A 19,281-nucleotide genomic window follows, 5' to 3' on the forward strand; every position below is an offset into this window, starting at 1 on the left:
CCGCCGCTTGTGGTGCTTCTCCCTCCTCTTTTCTTTCCTGGCGTCCCTCTCCTCCAGGCCTAAGGCGGGAGGTTGAGTCCCGGCCGGTGGTAGGGAAGGAGTGGCAACCGCCGCAGCGGGAGCCACGGGAGGACCAGAGGTAGAAGCAGAGTCCGGGGGCAGAAGACCCGCCAGAATCAGCTTAGACCTCCGGTCCTTGAGTGCCCTGGGGTTGAACGCTGCACAAATGGTACAACCAGAGGACAGGTGCTCAACCCCAAGGCACAACACACACCGCTGGGGACAGCTTATGGCCACACTCGGTGCACTTAGAAAACATCACCTTTGGGGCCACAGACATACTATAGAGGGTAAGCCACACACACACACAAGCCTGACGGAACCACAAAGGAGGGGGAGGTTAAATAGAAACAAAATAATTTAACTAAGAGAGCTTTTAGTTAGGAAAAAAGGGACCTAAACACACACTCACACCAAAGGTTAAGGAAAAGTGGTAGAAAAGTTAAATTTTTCTCACAAGAGAACGAAAACGCCTGGAACTCTGGATCAAGCTGCTGAAGTAATCCGCGGCAAACTAGATCTGAGGTCAGTCAGGGTTGGCAGGGGATTATGGATAGGGGGAGGAGCTTGGAGCTCAGATCTAAAGCTGTTGAAAACTATCGGCTCGGATCCGAGGTCGGATCCAATTCCCATAGGTTGCTGCACAAATGAAGTTAACTACTTCAGATCATCTTTTTTATATCTAAAGATACATGCTGGACTATGAATGAGCCTCTCGTTCTGCTAAAGATCAGTTAAAGTGTACTGCAACTCATTATTGCTGACTTTTGGAATTTAAGCCCTCCCCTTAATGTTTTTGTTAACAAGTCCCAGCAACTTACACCTAACTATTTCCAACTTCATCTTTTATGTACTTTTAAAGTATCTAGTGTGGGTGTGTGTTTAACAGAGTAGGTAATCTGGTCCCAATAAACCTTTTCAGTCATGACTCACACCACAGAGGCAAAGACAATATAAAACAAACATTTAGTCAAAGATACATATCATGAGATAAAGCTATGCAAAAATTAGAATATAAATCAACCAGTCATTAATAAAATGCCAAAACATTTAGCTACTATGCAGGAAATATTATATCACTACTACTCTGACAACCAAGGCAAAATTACAAGCAGAACAGAACAGTAAAATGAGCAGTACTGACATGTGAGAAAATGATTAATAATGTGACAACTAACACAAAATTAAAAGCTCAGAAAAATACACAGCACCGACTTCATATGAACGCACATTTTGCCTAGGACTACTGAAATTATGGTACTTTTCTGTTAATGGGGCAGCAGGCAAAATGTGTGTTCGTGTGAAGTCAGTGCTGTGTATGTTTCTGAGCTTTTAATTTTGTGTTAGTTGTCACATTATTATTCATTTTCTCACATGTCAGTACTGCTCATTTTATTGTTCTGTTTGTAATTTTGCCTTGGTTGTCAGAGTAGTAGTGATTTTTTCCTCGCAACTGAGTGAAAATGGGGACAAACCATGAAGGGGACAGCATGGAAAATGTGTCATTGCTCTTAACTCAGTGCTGCTTCTTTCTTTCTGCTTTTCATTTTGTCTTCATTCTGACAGTATTATTGAACTGGTGACATGCAAGTACTGCTTCTTGTTTTGTGTGTGTTTTGCTTTGAATTTTGCCTTTCTTCTCAGGGTAATACTGACTTCTCCTCGCAAGTGACTGCTGATTATTTTGTGGTTGTATTCTGGTCTTAATTTTCACTGTCTTCTCGGAGTGTTACTGACTGTTACTGATTTCATCCGAAGTCAGTGCCACCTGTACACCCACTTTTACAAAACATTGCCCGTTACTTCATAACCAGGGTGTAAATCACAGAGCTGATATTGCTGAAAAGTAAGGAAGTGTTCCTCTTTTCCAGCATAGGCTGATTTTTAAAGGTCAGTGCGTTAAACATTTGTAATGCTACGAGGCATATCTGTCAACCTGCACACAAAGAAAATGGGGACAAAAGACATTGAGAAATAGCAACACGTGGTGAAAATGTCAACTGCAAAGGGGGACAAAGGGCTTTCAGAAATAGGATCATCATCTGAAAATGAGAACATGTAATTAGGATGAAATGCGCAGGAAGTTTTACCTGTACATTTTGCGGCAACATTTATATTTGCTGATGACTGCTGCTCCGTTAACGGAAAAGTACTGAAATTAGAGTACAAACTTTTTTTGTAAACATCAGTAACAAATATAGAACCAAATTAAAACAATCTAAGTGTCTGTAAAATGGATACTTACACTCTAGTATCTTATTACTAATAAATGGTAAAAGCAGAATGATAATAGGCTACATATTTAGAAATAAGAAAGAAATGGATAGATGGATTTATTAAAGAAATGAAGACTTAATAGGAAAGTTAGAAATTAGCACATTTTATACAGCAAGGACTGTATAACCTTACAGTATTTAAAATCTGTTCTCAAATATGTGCTAAAAGCTCAACTAACGCCTTATATTACAGGTGCATTCTAGCACCTTCCAATTAGGTCAATAGACGTTTCTGGTTTCGCCCAAACCCTCCCTAATGAATTTCCCTGGTTTATTAAGGAGTTCTTCTCCATCTGCCAATGAAAAGGCAGTCTCCAGCAGGCAATCTGCAAAGTTTTTCCCTTTAATCCTAAACACCACTTAAGAGTAGTTTGGCAACACTACGGCCAGGAAAATCGGTCAAACAGAGCATCTCCTGGGGAATCAAAGTATCTAACCTCAAGTAAAGAATGACCCATCAGTCCACCTGCATAAAATTCACCTGATCCAAGGAATGCTCTGTCTGTTATGTCACTCTGATCTTCCCCTTATGAATACTTTCCAATCCTACTTGCATAAATCCAGTAAACAGTCCTGATTAAGGATATAACAATAAAATATTAATAATTGCATAAATGTTAATTATTCCTGAATGATAATCTCTTGAGACCTCTCATGAACAAATCATTACTTGTTTAATTTATCTGGGTGATATACGTGAACTAAAACTCATTTTTTTTTTTTTATTAAAATACCAAAAATTAACAAAGAACTTTGTAATTTCTGGAGGTTATGGCCATTAGTTTGGTTTCCTACAAACAACCTTACAACCCCTGATTAATCTACTCAGGTGAATCGAAAAAAAAAGCACTTTTTGACTGGGGACAGAATTTCCTCACTATGATCTACAGTTTGCAAAAACATCTAAGAACAAGTATAAAGAAGACTAAAAGTTCCAAGTCTACAGCAAATAATTTACAGAAATGTAACTTTTTAGAAATGTTCTCTCACAATGGGACAATGCTGTACACGCAGACTAAAAACATGTTTAAACATAACCTCTTTTTTTTTTTTTTTTTTAAAAGAGACAAATCACATCAATGACCCCCCAGGGAGCCCTGTCTGCACCCAACTTTAATTGCCATAAAGCTTCTTTTTGCTCCAACTAGTTCTTAAAGTCACCCTCCCCCCCTGAATCCACAAAGCATTGTTCGATAATAGAAAAAAGAAATGTCTTAAGTTTGCTGAACTCCAAGGTATGCTTAAAAAGTCCATTCCTAAAATCTTTCTTTTTAATCCTATCTAGATGTTCCCCAACTCCTTCATAATGTAGGAATGTTAAACAACAAACTAGAGTTTGTTTTTAGCTTTGTACTGGGTGAATGTGGGATTCAAGTGAATTTCTTGGGTGTCACTAAGCTGGAATGAAGTATCAGAGGACTTTAAAAGCAGTATTCATAGGAAAAAGACATTTATAAATAGTTACTTACAACAAAGTAATCACCCCTTTTTATGAAGAAAAATCTTCCTAGAGGTCAATATATAAGAGAAAGTATGATGACCAGTAATGGTTTTCAAGTAAGAGAAGAGAGCTTACTTTTATAATGGAGTTATTCCTTAATAGGGGCTATGATGGAGAATATTAAAAAGAAATAGAAAAGGAAATTCTTAATAAGAGAAACACATTATATCCAGCTATAATAAAACCCCCGTTTGTCAGTCAGAAAGACGGTTTAGTTGAAATAGAGGGGAAGATAAGAAATCTGGTGTGTAGCCTGGATATGACAACCAACAGTTTAAACATATGGACTGTTATACAAAATAAATGGAAATTTTAGAAGGGAATAAAGATTTGTATAAGGTGGTGGAAACCATGCCCAGGTTTGTTTATAAAATTAATTTTAAAAACTTTAATACAAAAGAGTAGTACGACAATAATGCCAACTAGTTCCCTCACTGACAAGACTAAGGGGATGTTAAGTGTGGAGAATTTAACATTTGTTGTTACATCTTGGAAGGGCCTTCTGTGCGTCTTAATAGTTCATCCTATACCCTAACAGTCCCAGGTAGATTTAATTGTAAAACTGGGGGGGGGGGGGGGTGATTTACATTAGTTTATGTTTTGGGTATACTTTTTACATAGGTATGACCATCAGGGCACTTTATAAAACAGTTAGGGAACACCTATACAGCATTAAAAAGAAAGATTTTAAGAATGCACTTTTTAAACATACCTTGGAGTGCAGCAAACATAAGAAATTTCTTTTTTCTATTATAGAACAAGGATTTGTGGATTCTGGGGGGGGGGGGGTGTCACTTTAAGAACTATTTGGAGCAAAAAGAAGCTTTACGGAGATTAAAGTTAGATGCAGACAGGACTCCTGGACTCAATGATATGATTAATATTAAGTGTTTTATAAAAAGACAGGGAGATTATGTTTAAATAAACATTAAATTTATTTTTACTGTATGTTTTTGCATACACTTGTATACATTTTTTAAGATACAGAGTGTATTAGTAAAAATAATTAACATTAAATTGGTACATATTAACAGTTAATTATTGTATTGGCTGGTTGTTCCTATAAAAAGGATGATTGTCTTTTGAAGATTTTATTCTGAAGAAGTCTGAAAACGAAAGCGGTGAATAAAGGTTTTGTACGCCAATTCCTGTGTATTTCTTGCTGGCTGCTTGATTACGTGCTTCTTTTTTTCCTTGTTCTGGTTTTGTTACCCCTTCGGATTTTGTGGCGCTTTTTTAACAAAGGAACAAACGTTTTATATTTTGTTTTGTTCCTTTGAAAGAGGTTTATTAAATGTGTAGAATAACAGTGATGCAGGAAATATCGGTCACTATGACTGAATCAATGGCTAAGGGGAAAAAGCAAGGAGGAACAACATACCTATGAATATGGGGTATCTGTCAGCATTCAACAGTATCACCACTTACTCACACATCCACAGAGTTAGTAAGAATTTTAATATGTTGTTCTATTCTTGTCCCAATCTTCATGGCATTGAGCTTTCCCAACCGCCCACTCAGTGGGTATATTCATGTATTCTTCAGAGGCTGGTAGCTTTACAGCCCATTCATTTCTACTAAAGGCGAGACCAAGACAATACTTTAATATAAAAGTGTTGTCCCTGAGAATGTATGAAAGTCCTACCCCTCAATTCATATGCCCAGTCTGCACACCATGGGCCTCAGCATGCAGAAGTCTTTACTGAAGGCAAGCCACTCACTTCTGAAAGTGGTGCAACACCGAATAGAATGCCTGATCCCTCAGCGCATAAGTGTTACCATGGTGTACCCAGTCTCCATCAGAGACACCAAGGGTGCCCCACATGTGAGTAGTATATCCTTTCCCTTGAGAAAAGTAAGTATTGCCTTACTATTCCTGTCTCTCATTAGCTTCTCCAGTACCCGAGTCACTAACTGACTTGAGCTGTCTGTGCCCTAGTCAGGCTTTATCCCACTACAGTAATGGAGATGTTATTACCCTGTTTTCTCACATCATAGGTCAGCTGAAGTTCAACATGAACAAAGGCGGGGGGGGGTGAAGACAGAAAGTGAGATTTTCCCTTCTTCACTCTGGTACTATGATGGTCTGCGTATTACCTAGATTTCAAGTATATGTTACTTACTACAAATTTTGTTTGTGTCTTTCGGCTTTTCCCGGTTAGGGGTCGCCACAGTGGAACTCCGGTCCGTTAATGATTGGCAGTAGAGTTTTACGTGCTGGCTTGCCGGGCCTAACGCACAACCTTCAACGAAGGAACGCCCATTCACGCATGTCGCCACACAGAAGACGCTCTCAATGAGAATCGAACGGGCAACGTCTGTGAGGCAACAACGCTACTGCAGCACCAGCACCGCAGTGGTTACTTACTACAAATGAGTTCACAGGGAAAGAAAAAGATTTGGGCTTGAGTTAAATTGTTGTTGAGCCTGGAGTTTTCCTTTAAGCACAATTGCTGTATTGGTAAGTGACAAAGCACAGTAGAAGGTACTAGACCTCTGAGCTACATTTCTCCAACTTTTTTTTTTTTTTTTTTTAAATATTTGTTACTTACTACAAATAAATATTAAAAAAAAAAAAAAAAAAGTTGGAGAAATGTAGCTCAGAGGTCTAGTACCTTGTACTGTGTTTTGTCACTTACCAATACAGCAGTTGGGCTTAAAGGAAAACTCCAGGCTCAACAACAATTTAATTCAACCCAGAGTCTTTTTCTTTCCCTGTGAACTCATCCCAGCCATCAGCAGTTACCAGAACACACAAAGTAGTTCGTCATTTCTACCTTTCCGTAGCGTAGGGCAGGAAAGCCCATCCCCTATTCTTTGATATCACATCCTTTCTGGTGAAGTTGGTTTCCACCTTCCTGACGTACCTTCGACACAATCAAATTAGTAGTCCACTCTCATGCTGATCCTACCACACACTGACATCGCCATTATGTAGCCTAGCCCGCTTATCGACTGCTATAAAGTATTGCAAAGCTTGTTGTGGAACTCTATTCTGTCCACTGTTTCCATCCGGATTGAGAACAGCATTGGATCAAGTAATTTCTCCAGCAAGACAGCAAGGAAAGTCTGTCGGGAACATACAGAATTTAGAATAATTTTTCGGTAAGTTGATTTCAGTATCTGGACTGTCGGGAACATACAGAATTTAGAATAATTTTTCGGTAAGTTGATTTCAGTGTCTGGACTGGATACAACTATCTGCCCACAATTCTGCCGCAAAAGTTTAAAACCATATTTTTCTCCTTTTGTTCTTCTCTTCTGCCTTATCACTGAGCTGCAAACTTATTTTTAGTTATTTCCAGGTTTTGGTATCCAATGTGTTACTCAAATCCATGCTTGCTGTATGCTATCGGACTCCAACTACCCTGCTGCATTGCGTGCATATATGTGTATGAGTGTTTCTGTCTACGTGTGTGCGACTGAATGCATGCCTGAAAGCAGTATGTATGTCTATGTGAATGCAGAAAAGGTTGTGTCCATAAAAGCAGAATATATGTTTTTTTTTTTTAATGCAGAAGTCCGGGTGAATGTGTGCGCCTGAACAAGAGCTGCCAGTATATGAGAGAATGTGCAGTGCGTGCGTGATAGCAGTGTGCATCTCTGTGTGAATGCAGAAAAGGCTGCGTTTGCTTGTGTGTGTGAGAGTTACAGATGCATGAGAGAATGAGCAGGGTGTGTGTGTGTGTGTGTGTGTGTGTGTGTGTGTGTGTGTGTGTGTGTGTGTGTGTGTGTGTGTGTGTCATGCAGCTTATTACTGTGAAGTCCATTTTCTTTCTTTTTGTTTTTTTTTAGCAATAATAACTGTATCAAATCTCTTACTTTAGAGGGTAGATAAAACTGATTTATGTTGGAAAAGTAACATTTCATCATATAATTTATGGAGGAGCTGCTTTGTAAATTTACCAAACTGTCAAAATCTTATACAACAGTCAATAGATGTCAATACTCGAAGTCAGACTGTTGGGAAGCTTCTGAGCCCCCACCAAGCCCTTCTGTGTTGGAGAGAAGCCTTCTAGCTTATCAGTGGGAGTGGTAAGCACTAGGTAACCTATCTACCACAGGAGGAGTGGTTTCTGGCCCAGAAAAAAGAAGTTATGTCCTTACCATAACGTTCCATGTGGAGTGTTCATCTCGCCTTGGTTATTACACATGGGTTCGGAGCCGATCCTCGGCTCCGTGCCGGCCGACTGCAAGCTCTGCATCGAGAAGAAGCTCGAGGACACCTAATACCCACAATCCCCCTCTGCCTTTACCTCAGATCTAGTTTGCAAGCAAACCAGACATAAAGCACGCACACATGCCAATTATATACATAAAAGTACATATATACAAACATACCAAGGGTATGATAGTAACACTAATACTGCAACAGCAGAAGGAGAATACTCCAGACCAGGCACCAAATCGAACGTTCTTCCTAAGGGTGGGAAGTGTGGGAGTGTAATAACCAAGGCGAGATGAACACTCCACATGGAACGTTATGGTAAGGACATAACTTCTTTATGTGAGAGTGTTCAATCTCGCCTTTGTTCTTACACATGGGTAGCGTCCCTAGCTCCATGATCCTGAGGAACTCAAGGGAGAACGTTCTTGAGCACAGTGGAACCAAAGGTTGCCCTATCCCTAGAAACCCTGTCCACTTTGTAATGAGAGATAAATGTATGTGGTTTAGCCCAAGTAGCAGCCGCACAAATAGTGTCTAGTGGTAAGCGAGCTGCGTGAGCCAAAGATGTAGAAACTGATCTGGTGGAATGTCCTTTGGGTTTTGCTGATAATGTTTGGTCAGAGGTTTCATAAACATATGTGATACAGTCAGTTAGCCATTTAGAAAGAGTTCGTTTCGTAACTGCAAGACCCTTTCTGCTATCAGCAAAAGCTACAAATAGTTGATCAGATTTCCTGTGATCTTTTGTTCTATCCAAATAAAATCTGAGTTGTCTATGGACGTCCAGTTTGTGCAACATATACTCCAATTTATTAGAGTGGTTCTTAAAGAAGGTGGGTAATTCAATGGACTGATTAATATTACTAGAAGAACAAACTTTGGGGAGAAAGGATGGATTAGTGCGTAGGGATACTCTGTCAGAATGAAATATTAAATAAGGATGTTTGACAGAAAGGGCCTGAAGCTCAGACACTCGTCTAGCAGATGTAATGGCCACTAGAAATAAAGTTTTCCATGACAAAAATTTCAATGTGCAACTTGAAGCTGGTTCAAAGGGTGGCAACATCAATTTAGAGAGCAACAGGTTTAAATTCCACAGTGATGTCGGACTTCTGACTGGTGGTCTGATATGAAAAGAACCTTTTAAAAAGGCTTTACAAAGTCTGTGAGCCATAATAGGCGCACCACATTCCTCTACATGATAGTTAGAAATGGCCGCTAACTGTACTCTTAAAGTAGCCGGGGAAGCTCCTTCATGAAATAGTTCAGTCAAGAACTCTAAAACCTTGTTTAACGGAGCTCTAACAGGGTCCAAATGATGTGACTCCGCTCAAAAGACAAAACGTTTCCACTTACTGGTGTAAGTCTTTGTAGTGGAAACTTTATGAGAAGCTACTAAAATATCTTGAACCGCCGATGTAAGGGGAACCGACCTGGCTAAAAGGAAGCGGAGCAGCCAAGCTGCTAGATGGAGAGATTCTAGAGATGGGTGAGGAACTCCTGACGAGTGAGTCAGTAGATCTGGCTCTGGGTCCAGCATCCAAGGTCCCCGAATGCGGTGATGCAATAGAAAGGGGAACCAATTTTGACGAGGCCAGAACGGGGCAATGAGAATAATAGTCCTCTGAAGGTTGTTGGCTTTCTGTAGAAACTTTGCAATCAGGGGAAATGGAGGAAAAGCATATAGGAGACCCGGGGGCCAATCGTGCACCAGCGCGTCCCTGGGGACTTCCCCTGGAGGGGGTAATAGGGCAAAGTAGCTCCTGCATTTGGCGTTCATTGGAGACGCAAACAGATCGCAGGTAGGCTGGCCCCATTTGTGAAAAATCCTTTTCGCAACTGACTGTTTGGGGGACCACCCGTGAGGCAATAGTATTGCCCTGCTCAGCCTGTCGGCTATGACGTTGGATGACCCCAGGATGTGCGTTGCGATCAGAAAGCGACCGGTGGACTCTGCCCATTGCCAAATTCTCATGGCCTCTCTGCATAGTTGGTAAGACCTGGTTCCCCCTTGCTTGTTTATGTACCAGACTACGGACATGTTGTCTGTCTGAACTGCAATGGTCCCTGGTGGAAGAAGGGGAGCAAAGTGTTGCAACGCCAAAAACACTGCCCTCAACTCCAGAACATTGATGTGCAGATTGTACTCCAGATTGGTCCATTCGCCTTGGACTGTCTGTCCCTGAAAGATGCCCCCCCACCCTATCAGGGAAGCGTCCGTGGTTATCGTAGCTGACGGTGCGGGTAGCACAAATGGTCTTCCGCTGGATAGGTTGCAAGTCTGTAACCACCACATTAGGTGTGATTTGCATGTTTTCGTTATCAATATTTCGTGAGTCAGTGGAAGTTGTTGGAATGACCATTGTGCAAACAGAAGCCATTGTAGCACTCTCATGTGCAGTCTTCCCAATGGTATCGCAATGAGAGAAGCTGCCATGAGACCCAAGACTTTCAGAACAATTTTTGCGGTGACTTTCTGGACGACAGCAGAAGGGAAATGTTGATTTGAAGTGCTACTATTCTTTCTGTAGGAAGTTTTAGAACTAAATGATGCGTATCTAATTCCGCTCCTATGAATAAGATATGCTGTGATGGCTGTAGCAAAGATTTTTCGAAATTTACTGAAATTCCAAGGTGTGTACAAAGTTGTAGGGTGTAATCCCTGGCTTGTATCAGTTGACGCCTGGTGGTGGCAGACAGGAGCCAGTCGTCCAGATACGGAAACACTTGGAATCCTAGGCGCCTCAGATGAGACGCTACCACTGCCATGCATTTGGTGAAGACCCTGGGGGCTGTAGTCAGACCAAAGGGCAGGACTCGAAACTGATAGTGACTGGCTCCCAGCCGGAAGCACAAATGATCCCTGGACGCCCTGGCCATTTTGATGTGGTAGTATGCGTCCTTCAGATCTATCGAGCACATCCAGTCGTCCTTCCGTAAAAATGGAAGGATCGATTGAAGCGTGACCATTCGGAACTTTTCCTTCTTGACAAAGGTGTTGAGATGGCTTAGGTCCAGAATCGGCCTCCAGTCCCCTGTTTTCTTTGGAACTAAAAAGAACCTTGAGTAAGTTCCGAATCCTATTTGGTCCGCTGGGACTGGTTGGATGACTCTTTTCTAGCAGCTTTGAAATTTCTGTAGCTGCTGGGTCTCAGATGGGGTGGTACATCTGGGAGTTTTCTCTTTGGAATGGGTGTGGATAGAAATGGGATTTTGTAACCTCTGGTAACAATGCTTTTACCCAATTGTCTGAAGAAAGGTTTTGCCAGGCCTGAGGGTATAAAGCTAAGCGACCCCGACTGCCTCCAGAGCAGGACAGTCGGGCCTCCTCTCAGGAGTGCTGAAAAGGTTTGCCAGGAGGTTATCCCTGTCACCTTGGTTTTGCGGACCCCTCTGCCGCCAGGCGGCGTCTTCCACCTCTGCCCCCCTTCTGCCTCTAGAGGGGCATCACCCTGTGTGTTTGGGAAAGATCCTTGGGGTTTTGAAACCACATTTTCCCACCACGTTGCCCTTTGGGGTACGGTCTGGAAGGGTGGAAAACGGACTCCGACAGCAGACAGAGTCTTTCCCTCCTGTTCACACCGGGTAAGGGTCTCCTTTACTTTAGGGCCAAAAGTGTGGCTCCATCAAATGGGGCGTTAGTAAAGGAAGACTTGAAGGCTTCCGCGAAGCGAACATAAGCGCATCCAGGATTGCCTACGAAGAGCAATCGCTGAAGCGCTGCCCTACTCGATCCTTCCGGCGTAGGATATCAGCCTCATGGACGAGTTTACAATGGATGTAAGGGTGTTGAGATGCGCTGTAACTTTCTCTGAAACAGCAGCATCTGTAGTACCCTGGAGGGTATCTCCCAACTCTTTGACTAGATCCCTCTGTAAACGTGTAAAATGAGTCAAATAGTTCAGGGAACGCATAGAAAGCCGCTGAACTGAAAATGCGCTTCCCGTATCTGTCCATGGTCCTAGAATCTTTGTTAGGCGGATGGACAGATGAGGAAGACTCCATCTCCTTTTTCGTGGCCGCTGCCACCACCATGGCGTCTACTGGAACTCCTTTGGTGAGGTAAGCCTTGTCCTGTGGTGCCGTAATGTACTTATTTGGCTTCCTAGGGACTGGTTCCACCGTGTCAGGTGTCTCCACGCTCTTCGAGCAATCAACTCCATTAACTCATCGAAGGGCGGAGTGACCCAGGAGGAGGAAGGGCGAGCACCAAATGCCTTCAGCAAAACTGACTCATCCTCAGAAGGGGGGAGGGCTTGCCAGTCACCTCTCTGTTTTAGGATCTCCAAGATGTCAGAAAAGGAGACATCTTCTGAAGGTGACTTAGGGGACCCTTCTGACTCATCTAAGTCAGTATCAGATGTCAAGGATTCTTGTGGAGAATCCAAGTGTCTCCTCTTACACAATCTTTTCCTAGGGACTTCTTCGTGGGGAGCATCCGAAGAAGCCTCCGAGGAAGAGGGGGCACCCTCCAGGGGTGGCTGAGACACTGGTGCCCGACGCTTGGACGTGGCCGTGGGTGCAGAGGAGGATAACGGTCCTTTGTGGGGAGGAGAAGCTGTTCCTGCTGATGTGGTTGTCTGGGTAGACAACACCTTCCTCATGAGGTCGAAGGCCCCCGGGTCCCGAGTCGAGGTATCTCCCGGTTCCGAAGAAATGGGAAGAATCCCCGAAACAGGAACCGAAGGCACCGACCCCGAGGACGGAACCGAGTCGATCCGCGCCGAGGCCCCGAGAGGGAGCATCGGAACCGAAACATCGGTCCGACTCTCGGTCCCGGAACCAAGGATGGATCTTCGGCCCCGAGACTCCAGTACCGGATCGGATGGAGTCGAGGTGAACGGTGCCGACCGAGAAAAGGACGGTTCTGGCACCGAGGGCTCCACAATCATCAGTTCAGCTTCTTCCAGCTCCGAAGACTGGACAGGTCTCGGAGGAGGAACAGATGGAGATAGTGGCAGGCCTTCAAGTCTCGACATCAACTGAGAGGAGACCGAGATAAGCTTGGATAGGGCCGTATGCTCCATCAATTTCTGCACCACACGGTCCACATCGGTGTCGGAAAGGGGACTGGAAGAACGAGTCGAAGGGATCGAAGACGGAGCCGACCTCAACAGAGTCGGTGGAGGGAGCTCCGTCACCAGTTCCAAGACTCGAGGCTCGGAAACTGCCAACAGTTGAACACTCGGCCCCGAAGTCTGTGGAACCGGTGATCTAACTTTACCCGAAGAGCTCGGAGCCGATGACTTGGGCTCCGACGTCTTCGATTCCTTCGAGGATTTGGATGCCTGGTCTGAAGCATCCAGAGCCTCCTGGAAAGAGGGTTTCAACAACCCTCTGTCCATCAGTTTCCTGCCTATCTGTCATGACCCTCCCACTAAAAGAGTGACAAATAGAACAGTCCTCTTGTAAGTGGAGAGGGCCAAGGCAGTAGACACAGGAACTGTGGTTGTCCGTGACCGACATCTTTTGGCCACACTGGCAGCGTTTGAATCGAGATTTTATTGTCTCAGACATTTTGAGGTAAGAGAAAAAAGTCAAGTCCAGTAACAGTCAAATCCAGAGAAAAAAAGGTCAAATCCGGTAGATATGTCAGTCCGTTTGTCAATCCAAGTAGGGGTGGTAGGCCCCGAAAAACTCTATACCAGTTAAAGAATTTAAACTAAGTTAACGGTACCGAGAATTTCACTCTCTACACACACACCATACACTAAATACTATAACTAGTGTTTTAACAAGTTCTCTTGAAAATTTAACAACAAGAAAGATAAATCTTATCTGAAAAACCCTCGAGCTAGCCTCCAGCGATGCGAATGCAGCAGCGGCAAACTAGATCTGAGGTAAAGGCAGAGGGGGATTGTGGGTATTAGGTGTCCTCGAGCTTCTTCTCGATGCAGAGCTTGCAGTCGGCCGGCACGGAGCCGAGGATCGGCTCCGAACCCATGTGTAAGAACAAAGGCGAGATTGAACACTCTCACATTTATAGTTTATTGGCCGTTTGGGAAGCTTGTCCATCTCTTTCAACCTACTGATTTTAAAAGTCTGTGTTTGCGCTCGCTTCCTGCCTTTCCTTTACTAGTGCACTCCAGGTACAGATTTGCTGTATCCAGGACTTTTTGTAAGCTTCTGAGCCCCCCAAGCCTTTCCATGTTGGAGGGAAGCCTTCTAGCTTATCAGTGGGAGTGGTAAGCATCAGGTAGCCTATCTGCCACAAGAGGAGTGGTCCCTGGCCCAGAAATTGTAGCTATTGGCTGTTTGAGCATTTTTTTTCCATCTCCTTCAACTTTCTGGTTTGAAAGCCTCACTTGTGCCTGTTTCCCGCCTTTCCTATAACTAGCCTAGTCCGGTTAAAGAGTTGCTGTATCCAGGATTGTTAGTAAGCTTCTGAGCCCCCCAAGCCTTTCTGTGTTGGAGGGAAGCCTTCTAGCTCATCAGTGGGAGTGGTAAGCATTAGGTAGCCTATCTACCACAAGAGGAGTGGTTCCTGGCCCAGAAATTGTAGCTATTGGCCGTTTGGGCAGTTTTTTTCCATCTCTTTCAAAGTTCTGGTTTAAAAGCCACACTTGCGCTCGTTTCCCACCTTTCCTGTAACTAGCCTAGTCCAGATACAGAGTTGCTGTATCCAGGACTGTTGGTAAGCTTCTGAGCCCCGCAAGCCTTTCTGTGTTGGAAGAAAGCCTTCTAGCTTATCAGTGGGAGTGGTAAGCACTAGGTAGCCTGTCTACCATGAGAGGAGAGGTTATTGGCCCAGAAATTGTAGTTTATTGACCATTTGGGACTTTCTGTCTGTCTCTTTCAACTTGCTGGTTTAAGAGACCACATCTACGCTGGTTTCCCATCTTTCCTGTAACTAACCTACTGGGTAGCACTAGAAAGCCTTAAAATGATACAAGCCTTCTAGCTTAGAAGAGAGAGACCTTGGAGTGATTAAATATCAGTTTTCTGTACTTACTTGTACTTAACTGTTTTCTGCCTAAACACAGATTTTCCAGCGTTTATTGTGATTTAAAAACTTGTTTTTTTCACATATTGTACTTATTTGACTGCCTGCACTTTTAAAAAGTTTTTTGTTTAAATAATTTGTTTAACTGTTGTAGGCTACACACTAAAGTGCGATAGCCTTTTCTGGTCGTTTGTACTCGTTTAAAGCTGTTTTAAGTGTATTTTTTACTGTTTTTGTCTCATTTAAAAAAAAAACAAAAATAATTCCTTGTTTCCCACCTTTCTAAGCTAGTATAGTCCAGTTTTCACGCTAGTGCTGAATTCAGGGCTGTGATACTAGTTTCTGAGTTGCCCATACCTTACTTGGATAGAAGGAAGTTTCTCCGTTCACCTGAGAGAGAGGGAAGCTTTGAGCAACCTAACTGTCCCTAGAGGAGTGGTTCCATCCCAGAAGTTAGTAGTTTATTGGCCATTTTGGGCTAATTTCTCTCTCTCTCATTTCCCTACTATAAAAACTACGCTTGCACAGTTTTGCGCACCGGGCAGTGCCAGCTAGCTATGGTTAAATTATTCCCGGCTTCACTAAGTCTCCTCTTCAGTTTTTCCCTTGAAACTAGTCTAACTCTCAACCTAAGCACTCAAAAAGCATCTTATAGCCCAGCACTTGCTCAGACCTAATAGCAAGCACTAATATACCCTGACACTGATTGCCCAAGCAGGGCAAGGCTCTTTATTCACCCCTCACCAACCAAGCGACTAAGCAGCTCACCCTATTATTCAGGCATGACCAAAGGGCAACTTCAGGTGCACTCTCCAGTCCAGCTGGTAAATCTGGGTATCCTGAGGCAATGTTACAACTGCCTCATGTACACAGACAACCCTCTCCTCCTACCACAATACACTAACATATGTGAGAGATGCAATTATACAGCAAAACTGGAAGCTAAGCTGTCTCCACCCAAGACTGGGACAGACAGACAAGAGGAAAAGGTTAACACTTGCACCACACCTCCGGCCGCACAGAGACCTACTAAAACAGCACTGGCAAAAAATACACAAACACACAAAATCATACTCGGAGGCTCTAAATAAATACCTGCAAAAGATTGAGACCTCCAAAGCAGACACCCAAACAACCTGCACTTCCCGTCACAAACCAGACAACACATAAAATACAAAATCAGTGTGCCGCACAATCACAGCCCTTAAGGCGAAATAACATACCTAACACACTAGTAATAGGTGACTCTATAGTCAGGCACACTGACGTCCCACTCACTAGGCTGGACAAGCAGAAGGTACTGCCTGTCAGGAGCCAGACTCCGCCACATAACACAAGCACTCAGGTCACTCCAGAACAAGTACAAATATGACTGTCATTGTTCATGTTGGTGTAAATGACCTGAGACATAACTCCCTGGACTACATGAAAAAAGACATGGAAGAGCTCTCTGATCATGCAGCCCAGGCTGGCGTGACCCTGACTAGCATCCCGCCCTCACCAAGAATGATACCTCAGTATAAAGAAAAAATTATCAATTTTAACAACTGGCTAAGTTTCTGGTGTCATTCAAAGGGGATCCAGTATCTGTCAGCCTAGGACGACATGCTCGACAAGCGGCGTTGCTTCGCAAGAGACAGCTTGCACCTGTCACCCCTAGGCTTTCGAATACTGGCCAAAGCTCTTGCCGCCCCCCGTAGTGCCTTTTTCAGGCAAGGCTCAAAAGACAAACCCACCACCGTAAACAGCACAATTAACCAAAAACTAAGGGTAATGCTACTCAACACCAGAAGTCTAAACCTCAAAATACATGCACTCGAGGCACTCCTCAGTATGGAGAACATTAATGTCTGTGCAGTAACTGAAACTTGGTTCAAGGCTCCAGAGAGCACCCCAGCACTACCAGGCTACAACTCATACCATACCTTTCGGCCACAGAACCCAGACCGAAATACAAAAGGCGGGGGTGTATTCATATTCATCAAGGATAGTGGCACAGCACAATGCCTCAGAGATCATCCATGTGCAACAAGCAACGGGCAAAACTGCAATTCAAATTGTAGTTTGCTACAGATCACCCACCATGACACAGGACCCCCATTCCATGTTTCTGGAGACACTGGAAAATATGAAGGTCCTACCAAACGCCCTAATATTGGGTGATTTCAATTAGCCAAACATTAACTGGGAGAACTATTCAAATACTAACTCCCTTGCCCAACGCTTCCTAGAATTTATAAACTCGAAGGCCTTGGATCAACTGGTCAACACCCCCACCAGATGTGACAACATATTGGACCTGGTCATCACCAACACCCCTCGCTGGTTAGATCAGACCACAGACTAATCACTCTGGATATCCACATTCCACCCCCACCCCCAATCAAGGAAACCACTGTGAAAAACTTTTCAAAAGCAAACTTCACGTTACTTAAGACTGAGGTGGAAATTTTTCACAGCCCCTATGCTAAAGGACAACGCTGTCCAAGCTGCTGAATCCCTTACAAAGCCACTATATGAGCACCTGCAAGAATGCATGGATTGTGCTATCCCAATCAAAACCAAGACTCACTCCTCCAAGAAAGGGAAACCAGTCTGGTGGACCCCTGCCATAAACAAGCTATACAACAGAAGGAGGAAACTTAGTACAGAAAAGAGTCATCATCATCATCTTCTTCTTTCGGCTGTTCCCTTTGGGGGTTGCCACAGCGGATCATCTGTTTCTATTTCTTCCTGTCCTCTGCATCATGCTCTTTCACACCAACTGCCTGCATGTCCTCTCTCACTACATCCATAAACCTCATCTTAGGCCTTCCTCTTTTCCTCTTACCTGGCAGCTCAATCCTTAGCATCCTTTTCCCAATATACCCAGCATCACTCCTCAGCACATGTCCAAACCAACTCAATCTCGCCTCTCTTGCTTTGTCTCCAAACTGTCTCACCTGAGCTGACCCTCTAATATACCAATTCCTAATCCTGTCCATCCTAGTCACACCCAGTGCAAATGTTAACATCTTTAACTCTGCCACATCCAGCTCTGACTCCTGCCTTTTCGACAATGCTACCGTCTCCAAACCATATAACATAGCTGGTCTCACTACCCTCTTGTAGAGCTTCCCTTTCACTCTTATTGGTACCAGTCTGTCACAAATCACTCCTGACACTCTTCTCCACCCATTCCACCCTGCCTGTACTCTCTTCTTCATCTCTCTTCCACACTCACCATTACCCTGAACTGTTGATCCCAAGTACTTAAACTCATCCACCTTTACCAACTCTACTCCCTGCATCCTCACCATTCCTCTACCCTCCCTCTCATTTACACACATATATTCTGTTTTAGCCCTGCTGACCTTCATTCCTCTCCTCTCTAAAGCATATCTCCACCTCTCCAGGGTCTCCTCAACCTGGTCCCTACTCTCACTACATATCACAATGTCATCTGCAAACATCATAGTCCATGGGGCCTCCTGTCTAATCTCATCTGTCAACCTGTCCATCACCACTGCAAATAAGAAAGGGCTCAGAGCTGATCCTTGATGTAAATCCACCTCCACCTTAAATGTATCCGTCACTCCCACCACAGCCCTCAATGTCACACTACCCTAGTACATATCCTGTACCACTCTTACATACTTCTCTGCCACTCCTGACTTCCTCATACAATACCACAACTCCTCTCTAGGCACCCTGTCATATGCTTTCTCTAAGTCCACAAAGACACAATGCAACTCCTTCTGACCTTCTCTGTATTTCTCCAACACTCGCAGAACAAATATTGCATCTGTAGTGCTCTTTCCTGGCATGAAACCATACTGCTGCTCACTAATCATAATCTCCCTTCTTAACCTAGCTTCCACTACTCTTTCCCATAACTTCAAGCTGTGACTGATCAATTTTATCCCTCTGTAGTTACTGCAGCTCTGCACATCACCCTTATTCTTAAAGATAGGTACCAAAACACTTTCTCCACTCCTCAGGCATCCTCTGACTTTCCAAAATTTCATTAAACAATCTAGTTAAAAATTTCACTGCCATTTCTCTTAAGCACCTCCATGCTTCCACTGGTATGTCATCTGGGCCAACAGCCTTTCCATTCTTCATCCTCTTCATAGCTGTTCTTACTTCCTCCTTGCTAATCTGCTTCACTTCCTGATTCACTATCCCCACATCATCCAACCTTCTCTCTCTCATTCTCTTCATTCATCAGCCCTTCAAAGTACTCTTTCCATCTACTCAACACACTCTCTTCACTTGTGAGTGCGTTTCCCTCACTGTCCTTTATCACCCTTACCTGCTGCACATCTTTCCCAGCTCTGTCCCTCTGTCTAGC

At 43.6% G+C, this 19,281-nt stretch overlaps 1 protein-coding gene across 2 annotated transcripts in view; it reads right to left on the bottom strand.

The window, feature by feature from the left end:
* SYMPK (symplekin scaffold protein) overlaps positions 1 to 19,281 on the bottom strand; it is a 2,606,756-nt gene that overhangs the window by 2,515,221 nt on the left and 72,254 nt on the right. The window lies entirely within an intron of this gene.

This window comes from Protopterus annectens, chromosome 1.part0, assembly GCF_019279795.1.
Source record: "Protopterus annectens isolate FY-2018-M chromosome 1.part0, PAN1.0, whole genome shotgun sequence".
Lineage (NCBI taxonomy): Eukaryota > Metazoa > Chordata > Ceratodontiformes > Protopteridae > Protopterus > Protopterus annectens.